Below are 7138 nucleotides of genomic sequence, written 5' to 3'. Positions count from 1 at the left end.
TGTTTACATATATATTTATAAATTAGTGTGTCTAACACATTTATACATGTATTTCCATATCAGTGTCTTGTCATATTGTAAATTCCTGACAAGAGGGGGTCAGTACTCTCTGGTGTTCTTTATACAAAGCATACAGTGTAGTGGCAGGTACTTAATGTTTTTTGATGACATTAAAGAAGTCAGGACATAGCTAATTCAGGAATGGAATAATTGAGAATCAAATTTCATCTTAAAAAAATATAAATGTTTCATTTAGTCTTTAAAAAATCAGTTATGGCTACTCAGCGCAGCAGCAGCCCTTCTTTCTCCACAGTGGTCGCCTACAACCCCCAACTCCCCAGCAACCATGTCGAAGGGACCCGCAGTTGGCATTGATCTTGGTACCACTTACTCCTGTGTGGGAGTCTTCCAACATGGGAAAGTGGAGATCATTGCTAATGACCAAGGAAACAGGACCTCCCCAAGCTATGTCGCCTTCACCGACACTGAACGTCTAATCGGTGATGCTGCAAAGAATCGAGTTGCAATGAACCCCACCAACACAGTTTTTGATGCCAAACGTCTGATTGGTCACAGATTTGATGATGCAGTTGTACAGTCAGATATGAAGCATTGGCCTTTCACGGTGGTGAATGACGCAGGCAGGCCTAAGGTCCAAGTGGAGTACAAAGGGGAGACCGAAAGTTTCTATCCAGAAGAAGTATCTTCTATGGTCTTGACCAAGATGAAAGAAATTGCTGAAGCTTACCTTGGGAAGACTGTCACAAATGCCATGGTCACAGTACCAGCCTATTTCAACGATTCCCAATGCCAGGCCACCAAAGATGCTGGAACCATCACTGGTCTCAATGTGCTCCAAATCATCAATGAGCCAACTGCTGCTGCTATTGCTTACGGCTTGGACGAAAAGGTTGGTGCTGAGAGAAATGTGTTGATCTTTGACCTTGGAGGTGGTACTTTCGATGTCTCCATTCTTACCATTGAAGATGGCGTCTTTGAGGTCAAGTCCACAGCTGGGGACAGCCATTTGGGGGGAGAGGACTTTGACAACAGAATGGTCAACCATTTCATTGCCGAGTTCAAGCGAAAACACAAGAAGGACATCAGTGAGAACAAGAGGGCTGTTCGCTGACTTCGCACCGCTTATGAACGTGCTAAGCGTACCCTCTCTTCCAGTACTCAGGCCAGTATTGAGATTGACTCCCTCTATGAAGGTATCGACTTCTACACATCAATCACCCGAGCCCGTTTCGAAGAGCTGAATGCTGATCTCTTCTGTGGCACACTGGACCCTGTGGAAAAGGTCTTGAGAGATGCCAAGCTAGATAAATCTCAGATTCATGACATTGTCCTGGTGGTTGTTCTACTTGAATCCCCAAAATCCAGAAGCTTCTGCAAGATTTCTTCAATGGCAAACAACTCAACAAGAGTATCAATCCTGATGAGGCTGTTGCTTATGGTGCAGCTGTCCAGGCTGCCATTTTGTCTGGAGATAAATCTGAGAATGTGCGAGACTTGCTGCTGTTGGATGTCACTCCTCTTTCCCTTGGAATTGAAACTGCTGGTGGAGTTATGACCGTTCTGATCGAACATAGTACCACCATCCCCACCAAGCAGACACAGACCTTTACCACCTATTCAGACAACCAGCCTGGTGTGCTTATTCAGGTTTATGAAGGTGAGAGAGCAATGACAAAGGACAACAACCTGCTTGGCAAATTTGAGCTCACAGGAATTCCTCCAGCACCCAGGGGTGTTCCTCAGATTGAAGTAACATTTGACATTGATGCTAACGGCATCCTCAATGTTTCAGCTGTGGATAAGAGCACAGGCAAGGAGAACAAGATCACCTTCACCAATGACAAAGGACGTCTGAGCAAAGAAGACATTGAGCGCATGGTCCAGGAGGCTGAGAAATACAAGGCTGAGGATGAGAAGCAGAGAGACAAGGTGTCCTCTAAGAATTCTCTGGAATCTTATGCTTTCAACATGAAGGCCACCGTAGAGGATGAGAAACTGCAAGGCAAGATTGGGGATGAAGACAAACAGAAGATCCTTGACAAATGTAATAAAATAATCAATCAACTGGCTGGATAAGAACCAGACTGCTGAGAAGGAAGAATTTGAGCATCAGCAAAAAGAATTGGAGAAGGTCTGTAACCCCATCATTACTAAGCTGTACCAGAGTGCAGGGGGCATGCCAGGAGGCATGCCTGGTGGGTTCCCAGGGGGTGGAGCAGCCCCATCTGGAGGTGCTTCTTCTGGACCCACCATTGAAGAGGTCGACTAAACACACCAGAAGAAAGAGCATTCCACGCAGCTTTCCAAAAATTGAAGGACTCAAATTTGTAGCCAAGGCAGTAGCAGTTTAAAAGTAACATTGAAGCTACTGTGTAAATCTGGGCATTCTGAATACTTGAATGTGTGCAGAGGGAGAGAAGTGAACAACACTGCACTTTATCAGTACTGTAAACAAGTGGAAATGCAATTCTTGTCCTGGAGAATAAAATCTATTCAAATTGGCACCATAACAAAAAAAAATATCAGTTATGTCCTATTGACTCCCTTCCCTAAAGAATCCTTCCATGGCTGATGGTAGCCATCTCTCAGGGAGGGAAGAAAAAAAAGGGGAAAAATTTACATGATGATTTTGTTATGTATTTAAAAGGAATAGCAAGTTGTACCTAATAGATTTGCAGTTTCATGTGCATTCATCTTTTTTATTATATTATTTTATGGAAATGCTTGGAAGTTATGGAAATTCCATAATTTAAAAATAAAATAAAAAAGACAGATGTGAGATGTCTCCTAAAAAAAAATCCTAGACAGTCCACCAAAGTGTGCTGCCTTAGAGTATTAATAAATTCCTTTTGTCTTTAAAATATATATATATATATATATTTAAGTAAAACCAATATATTGACCCTGTCTGATATCACGTGCTTCATACCCCATCTATAGTCTACTATTTCTCTTGCTAAGAGGTAAGATAGGTGTGTTCTGCCATTAATATTTCCACCTGATTTTCCTGGTCACTTCGGTGTCTGCTTGAATTATTACACTGCACAGTTTTCTATGTCAATTTCATGTTGTGTTATATTCCATCAATTTATATTTATTTATCACCTACTTTGTGCTCAGTTCTGTAGGTGAAGGTGTTGTATCAAATATCTGTCAAGTATGACTCAATAGTCATCAAAGTCCTCAAAGAGATTTCAATCTTGCAGCAAACAAGGTGAGACACAATATAAAATAATTGCACGAAGAAGCATGGGCTTATTAATTACCAAAATGAGCTGTATGACAAGAAGTCCTAAAAGAGTTCAGAGAAAGGACAGATCAATACAAACTTTCATTTTCATGTTTAAATTAGTAGTAAAGATCTATGTGAATACTAGTGTCTTTTCCTTCACTTAAACAACAGCGCTTTAAGAGTACCAGACAGTAAAAATATACATCATTTGAGATGAAACTGTGGCAGCCAAATGAACTCAAAATAGACTATCCAGATTTAAGAGCTTTTAGTAAAAAAATGACCGTGCATTTAAGTTAGCATGGTAGCTGTGAGTCAGGTTAAAAAGCTTTTTCCCCCCCTCAACTCTTTGTCTCTAAATTAGATGATGAACTTAGCTTCTCTAATATAGTGTTCTGAAAAATAAAAATAGATTTCCCATGAATGGGTAGTCAAAATACCTTATTTAGTTCCTTTTTCCCAGTACCAGCCATATCAGATTGTATGTACTCCTGGTACTTTGCAGTGGTATCAGTAACAGTTATAATAACATATCCAGAAATTCTGCTACTCATTGAAGCATAGAGGTGGCCCTGTGTTCTTAGAGGTTGTGCCAGCAAAGCATGAGCTCTGGTAGATTCTACCATACTGGAAAATCTTTGAATATAGATCCAGTTATAGACTGAATCTTCTTTCTAAGGACCATGCCAATGTAGTGCAGAGAGCTTGGTTCATCACCAAATGAACTGGATGCTTGGTGACAACCTCTTTGTCCATATCAAGAAACCCAAGAAACAAAGAAAAATGCATGATAGTCCTGCTTCTGCAGCGATGGTGGCAGGATAGTGAACAAGCAGCCTTGAGAAAGAGGGCTGTCTTTCTTTTCTCTTTGTATCTCTAGTTCCTAGCACTGAGCTTTGTACATTATAAGTGCTCAATAAATGCTTCATTCATTCACTCATTCATGCAGGGGGATGGATGAAATTATAGCTTTTAGGCCATCTATGAACTTTGATTTTGATATTCTAAATGTTAGAAACTTGGCCAATGACAAGTACGTGGATAAACTTGGAAAACCTGGATCATATCAATCATCAGTCTCCTAAAATGTTTTATTGGTCTCCTATTTAAAAACCTGTCTATTCTTGTGGAATGATTTCCTCCCAAATCCTGCTTCCTTGTAACAAAGAATTTACATTCTCAATATAAATGAAAAAAGGTGCAAGATAAAAGAAATTATAGCTAATTGGTGGAATAATTATAGCTTAATGGTGGAATAGGTTCACTGTTGATCCTTGAAGAGTCATTTAAGGAAGTCAGCAGAGTTAGTTTTATCATGTTTTCAAAGGAACGTCATTTCATAAGACATTTACTTATCTCACAAGGCTGTACTCATAATGAACACAAGCAAGAAGATTACTGATATGAAGATAGTTGCGGCTGATACATCAACCTCTCTTGCAGAGGATGGAAGTAAAGAAATTCTTACAAGAATTCAGTAGACTTTCCAAAATAAATCTGTCTGTCTTTCTATCCATCTATCTATCCATACATACGCACACACACACACACACACACATATACTCAGAGGCTTCACTGCAAAAGTGGGAATATGGGAAGATGGCAAATAATATACTGGAAAATCTGGATTAGGATCAAAGTAAGAGGGAAGTAGTCTGTAGGCTACAAAGAAAACTCTATGAACTGATAAATGGAAGTATTTATAGAATGATTTTACATATAGGGTATATACACACATATACATATTTGTACCTAATGGTAACCATGTCTAGGTTGAGGGGAAGGAAAAAAATAGAAAAAAAGAAATTTATATGATAACTTTATTATATATTTAAAAGGAATAGCAAGTTGTACACAATAGATTTGCAGTTTCATGTGTAATCTATTTTTGTTATATTATGGAAATGCTTGTTTTATTCTATAAATTAAAGATAAAATAAATTTAATTTTTTTTTAAATTCAGAAGGTAGTATGAGATGAAAACATTAATCAAAAGGAAAGTCGGGTGGTGCTGAATGTCATTCCACTGAAACTGCTATCTCAATGTTACCCATGACCTCTGAATTACCAAATCTAATGGCCTTTCTTCTGTTTTCATTTTCCTTGATCTCTCTGCAGCCTTCAACATTGTTGATCACTCTCTTCTCTTTGATGCTGTCTTTTCTTTTTAGGACACCTCTCTGTCCGGGTTCTTCTCCTACCTATCAGACTGTTCCTTCTCTACCTCTTTTGCTGTGTGCTCATCTAGGTCATGCTCTCTAACCGTAAGTATTGCCACAAGGTTCTGTCATGGACCCTCTTTTCTTCTCCCTTTATTTCACTTTTTGATCTCATCAGCTCCTGTGGATTTAATTATCATCACTATGCTGAAGATTCTCAAATCTATCTGTCTGCTAACCTATCTAACTAACCTTTCTGCTGACCTTCATTCTCACATCTCCAATTGTCTCTCAAACTTCTCAAACTGAATGTCCAGAAGACATCTTAAACTTAACATGTCTAAAACTGAACTCATATTTTCCCCCAAACTCTCCCCACTTCCCAACTTCTCTATTATTGTGGAGGGCACCATCATCCTCTTGCAACCTTGCTGACATCCTAGAGCTAGGGGAACCTGTGGCCTTGAGGCCACATGTGTCCCTCTAGGTCCTTGGGTATGGCCTTTTGACTGAGTCCAAGTTTTACAGAACAAATCCTTTTATTAGGGTGTTTTGTTCTGTGAAGTCTGGATTCAGTGAAAGGGCTTCACTTGAGAACCTAGAGGGCTGCATGTGGACTCCAGGCCTAGGTTCCCCACCTCTCTTATCTAGACTCCTCACTATCTTCCCCCTCCCCATATCCAATCTGTTGCCAAGGCTTGTTGATTTCATCTTTGCAATATCTCTTGAGTAGTACCCTTTTTTCTCCTCTGACACTGCCACCACCCTAGTGAAGGCCCTCATTACATCACACTTGGACTATTGTAATAATAGCCTGCTGGTAGGTCTGCCTGCTTCAAATCTCATCTCCCTCCAATCCAATCTCCAACTACCTGCCAAAGTAATTTTCCTAAATCACAGATCAGATCAAGTCACCACTCTACCCAATAAATTCCAGTGGCTTATTATCACCTCTAGAATCAAATACAAGGTGTTTGATGTTCAAAGCCCTTTATAAGTTAACTCACCTACTACTTTCCTAGTCTTCTCATACCCTGCATCTCAGCATATACTCTTCAGTCCAGTGGCACTGGCTTCCTTGTTATGCCATGAACAAGATGTTTCATCTCCAGGCATTTTCTCTGGCTGTCTTCCACGACTGGACTGCTCTTTCTTCATATCTCCATCTCCTGATTTCTCTGGCTCCCAACTAAAATCCCATCTTCTACAGGAAACCTTTCCCAAGCTCTGTTAATTCCAAGGCCTTCCCTCTGTTAATCATTTCCTACTTATCCTATATAAAACTTGTTTGTACAAAATTGTTTGCCTCCCATTAGATTGTGAGCTATTTGAGGTCAGGAACTATCTAGTTTCTTTTTGTACCCCTAGCACTTAGCACAATGCCTGGCACATAGTAAGCGGTCCATAAATGCTTATTGACTAGCTAACATCATAAAATATGAAATAGATTCTACCTTACAAATAGAAAATTGGTTATTGAGGTGGGAACACATTAAGAATCTGTATGCAGTTGGACTATTCACTTGTTAAATAAAAATACCAAATTGGAAGAATAAAAGTGAGGAGACATGATACACAAACAAAATAGCCCCTACCTAACGTATTCTAATAACCTATTGATACTGAAAAATGGAATATGAATTAAGGAATTGATATCCATAGAGTATTACTACCACAAAAGCTTAACTGACACAAACAAAATAATGTAATACAGTTTTTTTCTTTG

At 39.4% G+C, this 7138-nt stretch overlaps 1 pseudogene; it reads left to right on the top strand.

Annotated features, from left to right (window-relative positions):
• The first annotated feature begins 338 nt into the window (after positions 1-338).
• Positions 339-2291, top strand: LOC118849133 (annotated as a pseudogene).
• The last annotated feature ends 4847 nt before the right edge of the window (positions 2292-7138 follow it).

The sequence above is a fragment of the Trichosurus vulpecula genome, chromosome 1, assembly GCF_011100635.1.
Source record: "Trichosurus vulpecula isolate mTriVul1 chromosome 1, mTriVul1.pri, whole genome shotgun sequence".
Taxonomy (NCBI): domain Eukaryota; kingdom Metazoa; phylum Chordata; class Mammalia; order Diprotodontia; family Phalangeridae; genus Trichosurus; species Trichosurus vulpecula.
The sequence above is the reverse complement of the archived record's forward strand: the minus strand, read 5'-3'. Positions and strand labels throughout refer to the sequence as shown.